The 20,368-nt window shown below is 41.6% G+C and overlaps 2 pseudogenes; both read right to left on the reverse strand.

The window, feature by feature from the left end:
* Positions 1-877: 877 nt before the first annotated feature.
* Positions 878-1,645, reverse strand: LOC127129920 (8-amino-7-oxononanoate synthase-like; annotated as a pseudogene).
* Positions 1,646-12,387: 10,742 nt separating this feature from the next.
* LOC127129921 (8-amino-7-oxononanoate synthase-like) overlaps positions 12,388-20,368 on the reverse strand; it is a 45,908-nt pseudogene continuing 37,927 nt past the window's right edge.

Below are 20,368 nucleotides of genomic sequence, written 5' to 3' on the forward strand. Positions count from 1 at the left end.
CAAAATTTGGCCATCAATCTCATGCTTCTCTGTGTTCTTCAATGCCTTCATTACACATGATTTATCAGCACAATGCAACAAAACCATATCTGCTCTTTTCTTGTCCAGCTTTAGCAGGAGGGAGAGCCACTTTGTACTTCAGCGACTTAGACTTATCATACCGTCCTCCAGCGGGGTTGGCAGCAGCAAGAATGGAGGTACGAGCATTGAGTGTTGCTTGTATTCTTGCTTTAGTGATACTGATAGTTTGTTGTTCCATTGCCTCGTGAATTGCAATCTGATCTCTTATGTCCATCTTGTCAAATTCATCAATGCAGCAAATGTCATTGTCAGCAAGCATCAAAGCACCAGCCTCAATACAAAACTCTCCAGTTTCTGGTTCCTTGGCAACAGTTGCAGTCAAATGATGGATTGGTACTAAATCCTCTACAGGCCATGTTTTCCGAGAATTCTGTGACAGAATCTTGGGCATCAACATCATTTTCAACCCATACTGAAGCAGCATAATGAAGAGCAGTGTTCTTATCAAGGCCACAAGTCCTGCCTAACATTGTCGAGATAGATAGATGAAAAGGGCCTGTGTGCATGACCTGCAATTATGTTATTTGTTCTCTTTTTTTTATTTGCCCCACCAGATGCAATGTTGTTGCAATCAAAAGATAGATCTGGTGGTGGATATCTCAAATTTGTATTATTATTGTTAGAGAAATATAACGTTGGTGTTGAAACTTGTGACACATGAATTAAGTTCTTCATTTCCATGTACATATGCACATCTATTTCCTGAGTTTTCTTGTTTGCTGTAATGTGGGAACAAATGGTTGGCAGAAGTGATTATGCCAATTGCGCCCAACACTTTCTTTGATATGCTCTAGGTTCAATTTCTGTTTATTTTCCAGTTGGGATGTTCTAGCAGCCACATCAATGACTGGATTGAAGTAATTATAGCAGCCACATCATAAATTGGACTCCACCTTTTTTGTAAAATATCCCAGCATATACTTCCATGAAACATCCGAGAAACAAAGCGCACAGTAGGTGGTTTGATCACATTCACGTGGAAGCCAGCTTGTAGTAAATGCCGGCTTGCTTGCAGTGCTTTGTCTTTACTGCCAACTATTAGGGAAATAATGTGACTTGTAACAGGGATTCCCAATGTGACTTGTAACAGGGATTCCCGTAAGCAAATGAAAATCTTTCATGGCAGCCGGCGGCTTTACTTAGGGTACCAATGCATATGTCCACATCCTTCTCACAGTTGAACTCCTCATCAATACCACCGCCATTTGCCACAAACAAACGTCCCGTGAGCATCATCGATGACTAGTAAAAAGCCATACTTCTTGCGAAGTTTTGCAAATTCAACCATTGGTGCAAAGTCTCCATCCATGCTAAACAAGCTGTCAGTTACCACAATTTTCCTCTTCATACCGCAATGGGATAGGAGCATATTGAGGTGGTACATATCACAATGTCTATATATGTATACTCTTACACCTTTTTGCCGACCCGCGAGACGAATACCATCAATTATTGATGCATGGTTTAATGCATCAGAAAATATGACAATCTTTTCATCTTCTGAAAGTATGCTATTCCCAGCTAAGAGAGAACCAATACTTCTTATTGCTGTCATCAAGGCCATATTGGAATGGGGATGGTTTATGGTTTGGAAATGTAGCTGCCTTGAACGGTCTCATATGAACATGATTTGAATGGGAATGAATTGATGAATTTAAACATGAATCTTGAAGCTAGATAATGACCAATGTCTATCAGTAAACAAAATGGATTTGGAAATGAATGTATGCAAATGAATTTTAGGCCAAGTGCCAAATAAAAATAAAAAAATTCAGGGTCAAAATCGGGGTATGACAGTTGCCCCTATTTAAGCGTCTTCAACTAGAGAATATGAAGCAAGACACTCTTCATATCATCATAGTGGGAGATGATTAAATACTGAGAAGACCCGGATTTTGATCCTGAATCCCCATGATATGATGTGATATGATATGATATGCCATGATATGCATGGATATGCATGGATGTATGATTCTTTTTTTGTAATTTTATCTGCTAGGGATATGATGGACCCTTGACAGGAGACGCTATTAGACAGACCAAACTGTGGGGAATACTGATGATCCACAGGGAGACAGACAAATGGTAAGAAACAAACTTGTTGGGAAAACAGTCCTGCTGGAGAGTCAAACACACACTGGGGAGTATCCAAAGTGAGATTTGATAATCGATACTTAGAATACAAGGGATTTCGGTGGTAAGTTCACACATGACTTACTAAACCCGAATAAAGGAAAAGATGCTACAACAGGTTCATGTATGACCTGACAACGCTGGGGGATAATCAAGGAGAAAACTCTTCAGAACAGGTTCATGTATGACCTGATACCGGAATAGGGGTTCAACAAACAGGTTCATACATGACCTGAATAGGATTGAACAAAGAATCTTCAGAGTAGGTTCAAGCATGACCGGACCCCGGAATAAAAAGGTTCAATGACAGGTTCGTACATGACCTGAATAGGATTGAACAAAGAATCTTCAGAGTAGGTTCAAGCATGAACGGACCCCGGAATAAAAAGGTTCAATGACAGGTTCGTACATGACCTGAATAGGATTGAACAAAGAATCTTCAGAGTAGGTTCAAGCATGACCGGACCCCGGAATAAAAAGGTTCAATGACAGGTTCGTACATGACCTGAATAGGATTGAACAAAGAATCTTCAGAGTAGGTTCAAGCATGACCGGACCCCGGAATAAAAAGGTTCAATGACAGGTTCGTACATGACCTGAATAGGATTGAACAAAGAATCTTCAGAGTAGGTTCAAGCATGACCGGACCCCGGAATAAAAAGGTTCAATGACAGGTTCGTACATGACCTGAATAGGATTGAACAAAGAATCTTCAGAGTAGGTTCAAGCATGAACGGACCCCGGAATAAAAAGGTTCAATGACAGGTTCGTACATGACCTGAATGGTATTGAACAAAGAATCTTCAGAGCAGGTTCAAGCATGACCGGACCCCGGAATAAAAAGGTTCAACAACAGGTTCGTACATGACCTGAATAGGATTGAACAAAGAATCTTCAGAGTAGGTTCAAGCATGACCGGACCCCGGAATAAAAAGGTTCAATGACAGGTTCGTACATGACCTGAATAGGATTGAACAAAGAATCTTCAGAGTAGGTTCAAGCATGACCGGACTCCGGAATAACAACAATTGGACTTTGACCGTAAGCAATGGACTACAACCAACTTTTAACGGATTTTGCCAACAACAATTGGACTTGAAAATGACTGCGAAAACCGGATGTTGGTTTAAGGATACCAAAGACAAGCTGGAATTAGAGGTCAAAGGATCTAGGATCGACAACAAGACCTGGGTCAATGCAAAATGAGCACGAAGTACATTTCGGCCATGCATGATTTGTATTCTTTTATGCATGATATATGAATGATCATGCTATGAGAATGCTGACACCTGAGTGGACTGGGAGTTGGTAAAGGCTTTTTATGGAAGCTCATGATTCCTCAACACCGAGAACTCAACCAAATATTTTATGATAGATGTTGTCAAAGGAGGATTCTATTCAGTTTGGTAGCCACAACTTAGCCAATGGATCCTTTTGGAGGATTAATGAATCGTGCTAGCATAATTTTTGGGCACTCATCTTAAACTCAATAGTTGTTGACATATGGCAGAATTTGTTTGAGCAGTTTGAAAGCACGAAGAAAGAGGTTCTGCCCCTCTGTGGCTCATCTTGCCCCAGTTTGTTGGGTCTTTGGAAATGTTCACCTTGAAAGTGGGTTTGGAAACAACTTTCCATGAGACTACCTCGAGATGGCTTGCCCCAAGTGTTTGTAACTTGCAGTAGTCTGATCTTGACTAACCAAATGCTGGAATGGTAGACTCTTGATTGACTGTCCTTTGGATAGTTGGACCTACCGAGCTCTGAGGTGGTTTGCCCCAGTCTAAGTCTTGAAGCAAATTACTCTTGGTTAACTGAACCATGGAGTGATTGGACTTACTGAGCTCTGAGGTGGCTTGCCCCGGTCTGATTCTTGAAGCAGATTACTCTTGGCTAGATGACCCTTAGGGTGATTAGCTCGAATTAACTGATGCTCAAAGTGATTTGCCCCAGCCTAGACTTCTTTCACTCCATCAAGTTCCTCAACTGTATTTGGCATTTCTTTGATGCTAAGTGTTGACTCGCAAATAAGATTGTTCATTCAAAAATGGTAATTTTAATTCAATGCTTATGCAAAAATTTGAAATCAAAATTTATTGATATGAACGGGTGAAATACAGTGAACGAGTCGTTGATAAGAACACAATGGTGATCAAGTCATTCACAGTATGCAAGTTGGTGCCATCACATGATTAACAAAAATCGTTTGGAGTCAAGTTAACACGACCTTGTTATAGTATGCTTTCAAAATAAACCCTGCCTCAATTAGGTCTTTTAAGGGTTGTAACGTGGTCTGGTTCACGGTTTTTTTTTGAAACAAAAGGATATAAGGCTCAAAATTTATTTTTACCCACCCCTTCTTCTTGATGATCTCCAGTTCCTACGTTCAGTTAATTCAATACACGCATTCGACTTCCAAGAGGGTTCGAAGGTGTGATGAGGATTCAAGACGAATTTTCTTGAAATGGCAGTCACCATATTTTTTTTTGTCGAGGATTTAATGACCTCTTTTGATTGATTTTCTTTATCCCTAATTTTGCCTGGACCGCTTCTTTGAAGCTTTTGGTCCATCGGGATGCCCTAACTTTTGCCTAAGTCATCTTGTGGTATTGACCTAGTGGGCTTTTTTCTATCCTTTTTTTTTTATGCGTGCGACTGCCACATTATTGGTGGATGAGGATCAACCAACACTAATTTCATCTTTTCTCAACTTCTTCGACACTTCAACATGTGCACGAAGGATGACATGTGGTTGAACCTAATTGGAGGGTGTTCATATGGACAATTTTTTTGAAAGATCGGATACATGATCAAAATATCTGAACACAACTACCCTTCCCCAGGTTAAGATTAAGGGTTTTAGATCCGAAATAAACACCAACTTCTAGGCTCAAAGTGGTTGTCTAGGGATTAACTCCTTATCACTCCAGTGTTTGGGGATTTGAAACAATGCCTTACATCATCGACAAGGTTTTACTCAAAAGCATACCACAACAATTTCAGGTGTTTCGTTTTCATCATCCTCCCTCCAATCTTTGTTAACACAACAGTTTGATAAACAAAAGTGAATGAGAGGAGAATTTTTGTTTTTTAACATAAATGAAAAACGAGTGAATACGAATGGATCAATTCAAAAGATGCATAAACATTTCATTAATCTTACCAATTCAAAGAAAACAACAATGCTTAAAAGCAAATAAGAGTCAACATGCAAGGCAACTACAAAAGAAATGCGGAAACAGCCAAATGATTGCCAGCTTTGGGGAATGACTTCTTCAATCTTGATCCATGAACTTAGGGGGACACCCCTTCGAGATCTTCGCACTTATCCGATCGATGGGTTAACATTTACCACCAAGCTTCCTTCTTGAAAGGCTATGTACCTGTTGTCAATCAGCTGCTGTACTTTGGCTTTGAAAGCGTCACAGTCTTCAGTTGAGTGCCCTTCGGATCCGGCATGATATCCACATTTCTCATTTGGGTTATACCCGGGTGGGTAAGGTTGTGGAACCGGCTTAAGAGACTCGGGAACCACCAACGAGTTTTGAATCAGAGGTTGTAGGAGTTGGCTATATGTCATGAAGACTGGATGTCGAGGATCATTTCTTCTTCCCAAGCCATTTTGAAACCTATGTTGATTTTGATATTTCGGGCCTTGGGCTTGTTGATTTGGATGAGGAGAAAACCAGGATCGTTGGTAATGAAGACCAGAAGGTGGTGGTTGCTGGTACAACACTTTGGGCATTGCTAACTGCTCATTTTCAGCCACTTGAAGGTTGGGATCAACAAGCTTTTTGACATTGGCAGGATGATCTTCAAATTCTTTTCCTTCAATCTCATCGTTGCACGCAACTCTCTTGGATCCACTACTCACTTCTCCTTTTCTTTCATTGGTTAGGGTCGCGACATTGGAAATCCAAGACGGTATCTCAATGCTCTTACCAGGAAACAATGATAGCTCATTAGCCACATCCCTGACATCTTACTTGTGGTACAAAATCTTGAGGGGTCTCAAGGGTCCTTTCCCTTTCTCATTACCTGGCTCAGAAATCAAGGCATATGTACCTGAGCCTTCTTCCTTGAGTGTTAGTGACCCTATGTCAATCAATCCTTGCAGCTTGAGCTTAAAACTCTTGCATTCCTCGATGGAGTGCCCCATTGTTCCAGTATGGTATTCGCACTTGATCTTCGGGTGATCTTCTTCAAAGACTAAGCTCTTCTTGTTAATCAGTCCTCGCACCAAGGCTTTCAGCGCTAAGCAAGAATCTAGGTCATGTCCCAATGCCCCTTTATGGAATTCACATGTTGCATTTGGATTGTACCATGGCAGGTATGGTGACACAGGCGTGAGAGCTCGAGGGGTCACCAAAGCATTCTGGATCAGTAGCGGGTAGAGCTTGCTATATGGTACCGGAATCGAGTCATTGTGATCCTGGTTCTTCTTGCTCTGATTCTGATTTTTGTTTTGAACCTGACTTCGGTGATTTTGAGGAGGAATGGCCAGAGGATGTTGCTGATGACGTCTTGAGGGAGGTCTATATATTGGTAAATGAGGAGTTGCCACATAGAATTTCCCTTGACCTGGGGTAACACCAGATGGATGTGGCGTAGTAGCTCTCTTTGTTGCAGCAGCGTATATTGGGTGACCCTCTCTTCCCAACAAGACTTGCACCGTTTCCAAGACCCATCTCATTTGGCTCTTCAAAAGATTGAGTTCCCCCTTCAGTGCTTCTTGGCCTTTCCTTAGCTCGTCCATCATCTCCTGAGACATGGTTCTTTGTTCTAAACGCGTGTTGAGAATCACTTTGCTTCACGGACAAAAGATGGATGAGTTTTTTTTTGGTAATTTGTCTGGAGAATGACATGCATTATGATGCGATGCAAATGCAATGAATGAATGCAATGCAAGCCATGCATATTTGTGTTTTTTCTTCAATACACGGGTTCAAAAGTCCGAGGTACTGATAAATCTGATTGTTTTCCAAGAATAGGTTCTCACCGGGTAAGATCTAAGGTTTTGTTACAAAGGATTCCCAGAGTCATTGATTCACAAGAATGTTTGACGCTTACAGGAAATACTTCCCGGTCGTCAACTCCATCAAGGGAATCTATTCTGGGTGAGGTTCTCGTACCGACTCTTACGAAGTATACACCTCGCGAGTCCGTACTACGCAACCATCATTTCTAGTTGGCCAAAGGTTTAATGTTCTAAAAGGTCCTTAGAGTCATGGACCCCTTTGAAACATCGGCGCTTACGAGGCATACGCCTCGGGCGACAACATTTGCAAAAGAATCTACTCTAAGTGAGGTTCTCGTACCGACCCTTACGAAGTATTCACCTCGGGAGTCCGTACTACTCAACCATCGTCCTATCTTATGTTTTTTCACTCTAGACTCGGGTGTAGAGTCTTTCCCACATGGTTTGCAATCGGATACCCAAGTACCAACAATCGCAATAGAACCAATATACAACATATATCAATATAACAATAAAGATATTAAAAGCAATAAATAAGGGAAAAGCCATAAAATTAAACAAACAAAGGCACACAAACGTCCTAACTAGGCTTGACTCGCTTAATGATATAGACAGTCCCCAGCAGAGTCGCCATCTGTCGCACCTCGAAAAATGGGGATACGACTTCAAAGCGAAGCGCAATCGCACGCTCGCAATGATAGACTGAACAGAGTCGCCACCGAACTTTATTTATTCCTAAAAAGGAAAGGGGAAATATCGATAAAACCCACGACAAAGAAAGGATAAGATATGGTCATCGCAACCAATATCAGGGTTCGGGAGTCGATTACGTGAGGGGAAGGTATTAGCACCCCTCACGTCCGTTGTACTCAACGGGAACCATTAGGTCAGTTGTGTGCGTTAGTGTTAGTTTGAAATGTTAGGCTTTTCAGTTTATTAGGCGGGAAAGAAAGAAAGGATGAGAAGAGAATGTTTTTTGGATTTTTGACGAAGGACTAAACCTAAGTTTTTTATTAGTGGGCCTGACAAGATTTAAAAATCCTGCTCCTACGTATCTCAAAAGAGAAATCAAGGCTTACGTAGTTCTGGGTAGAAAAATGTTTGTTTGTTGGTCGATTTTAGCGAAAGCTATATTGTATTAATCGACGAAAACATTGTTTTACCCAAAACAGATGAGGAGTGGACGCATACCACACATCGAACGGATTTATAAATCTACATTCGGAAAAGCGTCATTTATCTCTACTCAACAATCGTGGCCGAAACATTGTTTCGTATCTCTTAAGACAATATATCTTTCGTTTATGAAAAAGGTTTTTGATTAATCGCACGGCGGCGAGAAAGAGTTTTATTGGTTGGATGTATTTTGAGTGATGGCGAGAACTTGGATGAGCGAGATATACATCTCGAATCCTAGCCTCAGGAGTGCACGGTATACACCATGTTCCATTTCCATCTTATTTGCAAAGATGTTTAATAAAGATTAGGTATTTTAGAATTTGATTGAGAAAGGGTTTGACGAAACCGCATTAACAATTTTTAGACGATGGCGAGAGTTGAGATTGGCGAGGCATACGTCTCGAATCTTAACCTCAGGAGTGCATGGTATACACCATGTTCCATTTCCACCTTTATTGAAAGAGTCTTAAATAAGATTTAAGTATCTTAGATTTGATTGAGAAAAAGGTTTGACGAAACCACATTGACAATTTTAGACGATGGCGAGAGTTAAGATTGGCGAGGCATACGTCTCGAATCTTAACCTCAGGAGTGCATGGTATACACCATGTTCCATTTCCACCCTTATTGAAAGGTCTTGAATATGGATTAATATTTTTTGGGTTTTTATTATGAAAATGGCTTGACGTTGGATCAAGCATTTGATGAAGTTTTGGAATGGGATGGAATAGGAGGGAGAAATGAGTTGATTTGTTTATTGAGAAAAATACTCGACGTTGGATCGAGTCATATTTTTGTATTTTTGAAATTTGTTGATTTTATTCTTGTGTTAGTAGCTAATTAAACAACCAAACAAATAAAGAAATAAAAAGTACAAAAATATTACACATTGGGGGAGTGGGGTACATTTGTCAAATGGGGATTAAAAAATCATGAAATAAATAAAATCGGGTCCCAATAAATAATGCATGAGTGTAAGTGCAAGAGAACCGGCTCATTGTAAGAAAGCCCAAGAGTAAGCTATGTGAGGTTGGCGGCGATGCTTAAAAAAGCAATCGACTTACAAGGGTTTGAAAAAGGACTCGATATTAAATCGAGAAAAATATGATTTTTATAATTTTAAAATGGTTTTGAATGTATGATGAAATTAATAAAGAAGCATGGACATAAAAAGATATTACAAGAAACAAAATACTAAAAGACAATAAAATAATAAAAGATAAAAGCTAAAAGAAAATGAGATACTAAAAATACTAAAGAAAAATGAAATACTAAAAAAAATGAAAAAAAGCTACGTATGAGTATCGAACTCACTCCACCTAAGACTTAAATACCACTCCTCTCCACCAGGCCACTTAACAACTAACTGTTATTTTAAGACTAACCTAAATATATAAACTAAAATAAATTAAAAAAAGGATTAAAATAAAAACTAAAATAAAAAAGAAGACTATTGGTCTACTGGTAGTTAAACCCAGCCGCATGGCTGTTGGGTTTTCATTGGGAATACGTAATCGGTAAAGATAACCATAAATACGTTACTAAGTACCCATAAACCAAAATTAATGACCAACAAAGGGGAACTAAAGGTCACTTAAAAATAGGATTTAACAGTCTGTTTTGGAAAGAACAAATAGTAAATAAAAAAACAAAATAAAAGAAAAAGTGAGAACGCAGATGGGATTCCCAGAACTCAATCGTCCTCCTCCCAAACTTTTGTTCTCCAAAACTCCTATCTCACACCTCTCTCAGACGAGACTCTCTCTCGCAATCTCTCCTAATCGCGTCTCTCTTTCTCAGGCGCAACCATTCCATCTCCAATCGCTCACATCTCACTCAATCTCTCTGAAACGATGCAAGAATCCAATGGCTAGGACAAAAAGGGCTCACCTTCGGCGGTGGCGACGAACCAGGTAAGGGTCGAATCTTCTCCCTTCGCCTCTTCAAAAAGAATTTGGTTTCGCTTTGATTTTGCCTTAATTTTAGGATTAGGGTTCTTTGTTTGTTTGCAAGTTTTTTGATTCCGCCTCCTTACTCGGTTTTTCGTCCCTGATTCGCTTCCTTTTTATATTCACAGCTTTAGGGTTTTGGAAGTGTAATTGGCTCAAAAGAGAAAGCTCTCAGCAATGCTTTTCATGCTCAGAAGCAAGTTTGTCCTCTTCGATGCTATCTTCCGGAAAGGTAATGTGAACCTACCTACTTTCTTCCTCTGACTTGTCTCAAATCCCAAATTGGGAAATTTCGGAATTTACTGCTTGGTAATTATTTCGTGCTTTACTGCAGTGAAATTGAGCATTGGTTTGATGATGCAGGTTGAGGTTCAAGGTGTACTGGTTGCAGATAGCTTGACTTGGTCGGAAATGCAGGCGGTTGATGCTTCAGCGATGAACACCGGTGGCTACGGTTTAGATTCGTGCTCCTGAGGCCAAGTCACCAGCCAACCACTTCCGGTAACCATCTTTGTCCTTTTCCAAATGAGTCGCTTCTAGCTTTGGATTTCTCTTTTTATTGCAAACTGCAGCAAAGTAATTCTGGTTTTCTTAGTGAAAGTGTAACATATGAATCTTTCCTATCAGTGGCATCGCTAGTTGCCTGGAGAGTTTCTTTTGCCTTCACCCACTCGTCATTTTTCAATTCCAGCTCAAACAGCATAGATAATGCATTTGGACTCTTGTCATTCACTTTCAGGGCATCATTAACCGGTTCAATGCTCGATAAAATGTTGTTCCGAGCCTTTGCAGTAGCAGCATAGCCTCAGATTCGCATCAATGTAGTCCGGGTACTTGAACAAGATGACCGTTACTTTCAAGGTCGTGAAATAATTGCATGTCCTTGGACTGAAGAGTAGAAGTAGCAGCATCAATGGAAGACTTATTCGCCTTGCTAAAGAAGGAAAGCCAAATTCCATCATTAAGAGCTTCCTTAAAAGTTTGTTTAGCAAGCTCAAATTCTCCACTTTCAAACTGAATGACACCAATATTATTGAGTAATTCAGTTGATACTTCCTGGCTTTTAGAATTTTTTGTTGTTATGTGAATTATTAACCGATTTTCTAATCATTACAGGTTTGCAGGTTTTGGCTTTTCCGCTTTGTTCGTTGTCATTTGCAGTCGGCATCTGTGGCTTAGCGAGTGAGCATTCCAAAATTTGGCCATCAATCTCATGCTTCTCTGTGTTCTTCAATGCCTTCATTACACATGATTTATCAGCACAATGCAACAAAACCATATCTGCTCTTTTCTTGTCCAGCTTTAGCAGGAGGGAGAGCCACTTTGTACTTCAGCGACTTAGACTTATCATACCGTCCTCCAGCGGGGTTGGCAGCAGCAAGAATGGAGGTACGAGCATTGAGTGTTGCTTGTATTCTTGCTTTAGTGATACTGATAGTTTGTTGTTCCATTGCCTCGTGAATTGCAATCTGATCTCTTATGTCCATCTTGTCAAATTCATCAATGCAGCAAATGTCATTGTCAGCAAGCATCAAAGCACCAGCCTCAATACAAAACTCTCCAGTTTCTGGTTCCTTGGCAACAGTTGCAGTCAAATGATGGATTGGTACTAAATCCTCTACAGGCCATGTTTTCCGAGAATTCTGTGACAGAATCTTGGGCATCAACATCATTTTCAACCCATACTGAAGCAGCATAATGAAGAGCAGTGTTCTTATCAAGGCCACAAGTCCTGCCTAACATTGTCGAGATAGATAGATGAAAAGGGCCTGTGTGAATGACCTGCAATTATGTTATTTGTTCTCTTTTTTTTTATTTGCCCCACCAGATGCAATGTTGTTGCAATCAAAAGATAGATCTGGTGGTGGATATCTCAAATTTGTATTATTATTGTTAGAGAAATATAACGTTGGTGTTGAAACTTGTGACACATGAATTAAGTTCTTCATTTCCATGTACATATGCACATCTATTTCCTGAGTTTTCTTGTTTGCTGTAATGTGGGAACAAATGGTTGGCAGAAGTGATTATGCCAATTGCGCCCAACACTTTCTTTGATATGCTCTAGGTTCAATTTCTGTTTATTTTCCAGTTGGGATGTTCTAGCAGCCACATCAATGACTGGATTGAAGTAATTATAGCAGCCACATCATAAATTGGACTCCACCTTTTTTGTAAAATATCCCAGCATATACTTCCATGAAACATCCGAGAAACAAAGCGCACAGTAGGTGGTTTGATCACATTCACGTGGAAGCCAGCTTGTAGTAAATGCCGGCTTGCTTGCAGTGCTTTGTCTTTACTGCCAACTATTAGGGAAATAATGTGACTTGTAACAGGGATTCCCAATGTGACTTGTAACAGGGATTCCCGTAAGCAAATGAAAATCTTTCATGGCAGCCGGCGGCTTTACTTAGGGTACCAATGCATATGTCCACATCCTTCTCACAGTTGAACTCCTCATCAATACCACCGCCATTTGCCACAAACAAACGTCCCGTGAGCATCATCGATGACTAGTAAAAAGCCATACTTCTTGCGAAGTTTTGCAAATTCAACCATTGGTGCAAAGTCTCCATCCATGCTAAACAAGCTGTCAGTTACCACAATTTTCCTCTTCATACCGCAATGGGATAGGAGCATATTGAGGTGGTACATATCACAATGTCTATATATGTATACTCTTACACCTTTTTGCCGACCCGCGAGACGAATACCATCAATTATTGATGCATGGTTTAATGCATCAGAAAATATGACAATCTTTTCATCTTCTGAAAGTATGCTATTCCCAGCTAAGAGAGAACCAATACTTCTTATTGCTGTCATCAAGGCCATATTGGAATGGGGATGGTTTATGGTTTGGAAATGTAGCTGCCTTGAACGGTCTCATATGAACATGATTTGAATGGGAATGAATTGATGAATTTAAACATGAATCTTGAAGCTAGATAATGACCAATGTCTATCAGTAAACAAAATGGATTTGGAAATGAATGTATGCAAATGAATTTTAGGCCAAGTGCCAAATAAAAATAAAAAAATTCAGGGTCAAAATCGGGGTATGACAAGCAGCACCATGTCAAAATTTCTCTTATAAAGCACATTTCCATTGAGGTAGAAACTTCCTGATAATCTCCTCAAAATCTTCCTATCTTTCACAGATGCCCCAGGCGGGTAAACCTGGTTCTGAAGGAAACATTTGATGTCATAATACCATGGTTTATCATCTTTCACCTCTTCTACTGCAAACACATGAGCTGGTCTGTCCAAGCGCATCACAGTGATATTGGGGACTTCATTCCAAAGTTTAACCACAATCATCGAAGCAAGTGTAGCAAGAGCGTCTGCCATCCGATTCTCATCTCGAGGAATATGATGGAAGTCAACCTTAGTAAAGAACGTTGAAATCCTCCTCACATAATCCCTATATGGAATGAGGATAGGCTGATTCGTCTCCCATTCACCTTTAATCTGATTAACAACGAGGGCCGAATCACCATAAACATCGAGATGCTTGATCCTTAGATCAATGCATTACTCTAAACCCATAATACAGGCCTCATACTCAGCCATATTATTCGTGCATTTGAAAGTTAGCCTTGCTGTAAAAGGAATATGTGTGCCCTGAGGAGTAATAATCACTGCCCCAATACCATTTCCATACTGATTTACAGCGCCATCAAACACCATACTCCATCTGGAATCAGGCTCTGGCCCTTCATCGAGTGTAGGCTCATCGCAATCTTTCATTTTCAAATACAGAATCTCCTCATCCGGAAAATCATACTAAACTGACTGATAATCCTCGATCGGCTGATGTGCCAAGTGGTCAGCCAAGATACTACCTTTAATAGCCTTCTGAGCTCGATACTCAATATCGTACTCAGATAGAAACATCTGCCAACGGGAAATCCTCCCTGTTAAAGCAGGCTTCTCGAAGATATACTTGATTGGATCCATTTTGGATATCAACCAAGTCGTATGATTTATCATATACTGGCGTAAGCGCTTAGCAGCCCAAGCCAAAGCACAGCATGTCTTCTCAAGCATTGAGTATCGAGACTCACAATCAGTGAACTTCTTGCTCAGGTAGTAAATGGCATATTCTTTCTTTCCTGATTCGTCTTGCTGACCAAGGACACAACCCATTGAGTCTTCAAGAACTGTTAAGTACATAATCAAAGGTCTCCCTTCCACAGGCGGAGACAGAATCAGAGGTTCGGACAGATACTCTTTAATACTGTCAAAAGCTTTTTGGCAATCCTCGGTCCAACCATGGGACTGATCTTTCCGGAGGAGCTTGAATATCGGCGCACATGTGGCAGTCATGTGGGATATGAATCTGGAAATGTAATTCAAGCGGCCAAGAAAACCTCTGACTTGCTTCTCAGTTTTGGGCGCAGGCATCTCTTATATTGCTTTGACCTTTGCAGGATCAACCTCAATACCTCTTTCACTGACAATAAAACCCAATAACTTACCGGAATGGACTCCAAATGTACACTTGTTGGGATTCAGACGAAACTTGTACTTCCTCAAACGCTGAAAAAGCTTCAACAAGTGCTCTACATGTTCAACTTCCGTTCTTGACTTAGCAATCATATCATCAACATACACCTAAATCTCCTTGTGCATCATATCATGAAACAAGGTGGTCATAGCCCGTTGATACGTGGCTCCGGCGTTCTTCAAACAGAAGAGCATCACTCGATAACAGAATGTTCCCCAAGGTGTGATGAATGTTGTCTTCTCCATATCCTCGGGTGCCATTTTGATCTGATTATATCCGAAAAATCCGTCCATAAATGAGAAGACATTGAATTTAGCTGTGTTATCTACCAACATATCAATATGTGGTAGAGGGAAATCATCTTTCGGAATAGCTTTATTCAAGTCTCTATAGTCCACACATATCCGGACTTTTCCATCTTTCTTGGGTACGGGCACAATATTGGCCACCCATTGAGGATATGTAGAAGTCACCAGAAACCCCGCATCAATTTGCTTCTGAACCTCCTCTTTGATCTTCACTGCCATATCAGGATGAGTTCTTCTGAGTTTCTGCTTCACACGCACACACTCAGGTTTCAAAGGTAGGAAATGTTGCACGATATCAGTATCTAGACCTGGCATGTCTTCATATGACCATGCGAAGACGTCGACATATTCTCGTAGAAAATCAATCAAATCCTTCTTAACAGACCCTTCCAGGAATGCCCCAATCTTCACTTCTCGCACCCAATCTTCAGACCCCAAGTTGACTGTTTCTAGATTCTCAAGATGCGGCTGAATGATCTTCTCCTCATGCTCAAGTAGACGGGTAATCTCATCAGGAATCTCTTCAACATCATCTTCTTCCGCCTCAAATACAGGGAATTCAAAGTTGGGAGATGGTGTTGGGTCATTATGTTCAATGGGTTTGATCAACCTGCATAATGATTTTGGATAGGAAATGCTTTAGAACTCAAACAAGGCAAATTATTATGCAGATGAAAAGATTGATTTTATTCTTATTTTTATGGGTTTTATGTGATCACCAATTTCATGCAAAAGCGAAAAGGGAAAATAATTGGAAAAACAAACATTTAACATGAATCTATTGAATGAAAATATCATTGCATTTATGCGCCAATAATGTCATCACTCCTCCTTTTGGCATGGGAGGAGGGTTTTTAAACACAAATGAACATTACTTCGACTTACGGATAACTCTTGGAATATCCACAGCGACCCAATTATTGCAGATTCCCCTAGGGATGACGAAATTGCCAGAATCCTCTTCGTCCTCTTCCAGAATGGCAGCAGCTTCCTCGCTCTGACTGGTGTGGATGAACCCTCCACTCTTGAACAACCCTTGCGAATTAGAAACTCCAGAAGAATAATCGATGCCAGCCCGAGACTTGTTGTCTTCTAACTCAATCATTTTTCCTAAGCCAGCAGTTGCACCTCGCTCAATGGCCAGCTTTGCATCTTTGTAGGAAGCAAATGAAGGAGTTTTCTCCTTAATAGGTTCAACAATAGATAAAGCTTGGAAAGGAGTTCCAACTTCATCCTCAGCATCTATATATGAGAAGGAAGACAAATGGCTAACCAGGAGAGCCTTTTCTCCCCCTACCACTACCAGCTTCTTATTCTTCACAAATTTCAATTTCTGGTGTAGGGTGGATGTCACGGCGCCTGCCTCGTGAATCCATGGTCTACCTAGGAGACAGCTATACGATGGGTGAATGTCCATAACCTGGAAGGTAATTTGGAAATCATTTGGTCCGATTTTGACTGGGAGATCAACTTCCCCAATCACAGTTTTGCGAGACCCATCGAAAGCCTTCACAACTACTCCACTCTGCCCCATGGGAGGCCCTTGATATGACAGTTTCGAGAGAGTGGATTTTGGCAATACGTTTAATGATGACCCAGTGTCCACCAGCACATTGGACATGGCGTTGTCTTTGCAACCCATAGATATATGTAATGCCAAGTTGTGGTCTCTTCCCTCCTCGGGGAGATCAGAGTCACAAAAACTCAAGTTGTTACAAGCAGTAATGTTTGCAACAATGCTATCGAATTGTTCTATCGTGACATCGTGATCCACATATGCCACATCCAAAACCTTCTGCAGAGCCTCTCGGTGTGGTTCTGAATTTAAAAACAGTGATAGCACATATATTTTGGATGGCGTCTGTAGAAGCTGGTCTACAACATTGTACTCGCTTCTTTTGATGAGTCTCAGCATCTCATCACAGTCTTCTTTCACATTGCCGCTTGGGCCAACAGAAGCAGGAGTTCTCAATGTAGAAGAGGGCTTAACAACAAGTGTCGGATTCGGGGTGCTCACAGCATTCCCAATCGGGCATTCAACAGAATCAGCATTAGCTTGGGGCTTTGAGGGTGCTGAAAATACACGACCGCTGCGGGTCAGACCGCTAACATCCGCAATGTTAACAACAGAGGAAGATGGTAAGGACACTTATTTCCTATTTTCTACCGCAACAGCATTGTAGCGATAGGGAACCGCCTTTTCAGAAGAGTACGGTACTGGTCCGGCTGGCTTGATGGTCAAGGCAGGAGAAACCTTCCGCTTGCTACTATCATACTTGATAATAACGGGCTCGGGGATCAGAAACACTGGAGAAATTACGTTGACTTCGTCAGCATCTTCATCAACATTTATGTTTTGAAGGATTTCAATAACTCCTTCATCCAGCATTTCCTGAACATCTTTGCGCACCTGGCGACAACCTCTTTGATTGACAGAACAAACTCGGCATCTATCGTGGTCATGCTCATAATGACTATACTCACATAGCAAACGATGCATCTCGACCAGCGATTGTCGAATATGACTGACATATTTGACTTTGTACTTGCCAGGGTAGCCCTGGACCATGTTGACAGATTTCCCATGCTCAAGCAATGGGTTCTTCTTCACATTAGGACCTACATCCTCGAAACACAGAATGCCACACCTCACAAGATCTTGAACCTTGGTCTTCAAAGGGTAACAATTCTCCACGTCGTGACCGGGAGCACCGAAATGGTAAACACAGTGTAATTCAGGCTTATACCACCACTGGGGGTTAGCAGGTATAGCCGGTGGGTCTCTCGGAGTAATCAACTTCCTCTCTATCAAAGAGGGATACAACTCTGCATACGTCATCAGAATAGGATCCAAGGTGACCCTTTTCCTCTCGTAACTCGTGCTGGTTTGATTACTATTTCGAGGCTGGTAGGCCTGCTGCTGCGGATGGTGCTGTTGTTGTTGATATTGCGGATGTGGTTGCTGATTGTTGTTATGTTTTTGGTATTGCTGATTATCTCTGAAAACAGGTGCTATATGAGCCACCTGGTGCGGGTTACCGGCGGGACGCACAGTCTTCCTCCTCACAGAGGGTCTTCTTGGTTTCACATGGGAAGTCACAACATGTGCCTCTCCATCTTTCTTCTTTGCAAACGCCCCATAACGTTTGGCAGAAGAGCCTTCTTCTCTGGTCAGACGTCCTTCTCTAACCCCTTTTTCTAGACGCATCCCCATATTCACCATCTCGGTGAAGTCAGAAGGAGCGCTAGCAATCATCCGCTCATAATAAAAAGAACTTAAGGTCTTCAAAAAGATCTTGGTCATCTCTTTCTCTTCCAACGGAGGCACGATCTGTGCTGCTAACTCTCGCCATCTCTGGGCGTATTCTTTGAACGTTTCCTTGTCCTTCTGGGACATGGCTCTCAATTGATCCCTATCGGGAGCCATATCCACATTGTACTTGTACTGCTTGACGAAGGCCTCGCCAAGATCGTTGAAGGATCGGATGTTCGCACTGTCTAAACCCATGTACCAACGTAGAGCGGCACCGGACAGACTGTCCTGAAAGTAATGGATGAGCAATTGGTCGTTGTCGGTCTGAGTTGACATCTTCCTGGCGTACATGACCAGGTGGCTGAGAGGACAGGTATTTCCCTTGCATTTTTCAAAGTCAGGGACCTTGAATTTTACAGGGATCTTCACGTTAGGAACCAAGCAGAGTTCGGCAGCGGACTTGCCGAAAAGATCCTTTCCTCTGAGAGTTTTCAATTCCTTGCGAAGCTTAAGAAATTGATCATTCATAGCGTCCATCTTCTCATAAACATCTGGGCCCTCCGACGGCTCAGAGTGATAGATGGTGTCGTCTACCCTGGGCATAGTATGCACGACTGGAGGAGGAACAACAAGGACTGGGCTAGATGCCGGCATAGAAGCAAAGGTGGGAGTAGGACCCTCAGGCATGAAATTGGGAGGCATCCCCCACGGGAATCCGGATGGCATGGCCGTTGGAGTAAAGTGTGCACTGGCTGCGGGCACAGTCGAGGAGACAATCTCAGAGATGACTGTCCTCTGGGGAGGAGTTGAAGGTGTCGGAGAAGACTGACTCTGAGCAGCCAAGAATGATTCCATCAAGGCACTTAATCTGGTCACTTCCTCTTTCAGCTCGCGGTTCTCTTGTTCCAAATGATCCATCAGTCTTGAAATGTTGGCTCTGGTGTAGTACCGGTGAGTCAGCTTGTCTTCAAAATAAATGAAGAATACAGAGTTAGACCGTAGGACAAGAAGCCGGGAACAAAACCTGCTTGTGCACATGATGCATGTAATGCTCGTGCATATGATTTTTCTTTTATTTTCAAAGGAACTTTTAGGGTTCTATTTGCAAATTTTTGGAAATATTAAACATTTATCACATATGGAAATATCTCATCAAATAATATCGAGGAAAAGAAGTACAACATTGTCAATCATATACAAGAGAAAAGGAAAATAATCATCCTATGGATCCCTAGAAACAATCATCCAAAGCACGGGACACAGGAAGGTAGGATGCACGAAGCCTCTTCACCTCTCTCTCGTAGGCTGCCTCCATATCTGCCTTCTCCTTGGCGAGTCGGTCGTACTTCCTTTTCCAAAACTTGGAAGACTGAGGAAGTAAAGAAGTCCATGCATCATCAAGATCATCAATAACCTAATGCTTGAGGAACTCTATCAAAGCATCCTTCTCCTTGATCTACTGAAGCAACTCTTCTCTTTCACGGATCCAAGCACGTGATCGGTCTTCGTCTCTCAACTCCTCTACTCCTTGGTTAGGGAGGGTTGAAGGCCCAGCCATAACCAAAGGTGTAGGTCTCGGATACTCGTAAGGCATGAGATACTCAGACGCTCTCTTCCTAACACAAGCAGTGTACGACTCCATAGCAACACAATTCTTAGGACCCAACTCCTTCCTTCCTTTCCTATGAATCTTGCGCCAGGCGCGGACCATTCTGCCCTTCAAGCCTTGGGGATCTTTACCCTCCTGAAAGAACACTCCCTCTAACAGAATGTTATTGGGTTTATCCTTTAGGGGGAACCCAAGCTGACGATGTGCCAAAATAGGGTTGTAGTTAATCCCACCACATGTACCAAGAAGAGGTACATTGGAGAATTCACCACAAGAGTCGATAATCTGCACACCATTATACACACGGTTGTACCAAGAGATATCATCATTAGTGAGAGACATAAGTCTCGTGGACCACCGTAGACATC

The sequence above is a fragment of the Lathyrus oleraceus genome, chromosome 3, assembly GCF_024323335.1.
Source record: "Lathyrus oleraceus cultivar Zhongwan6 chromosome 3, CAAS_Psat_ZW6_1.0, whole genome shotgun sequence".
In the NCBI taxonomy this organism is placed as follows: Eukaryota; Viridiplantae; Streptophyta; class Magnoliopsida; order Fabales; family Fabaceae; genus Lathyrus; species Lathyrus oleraceus.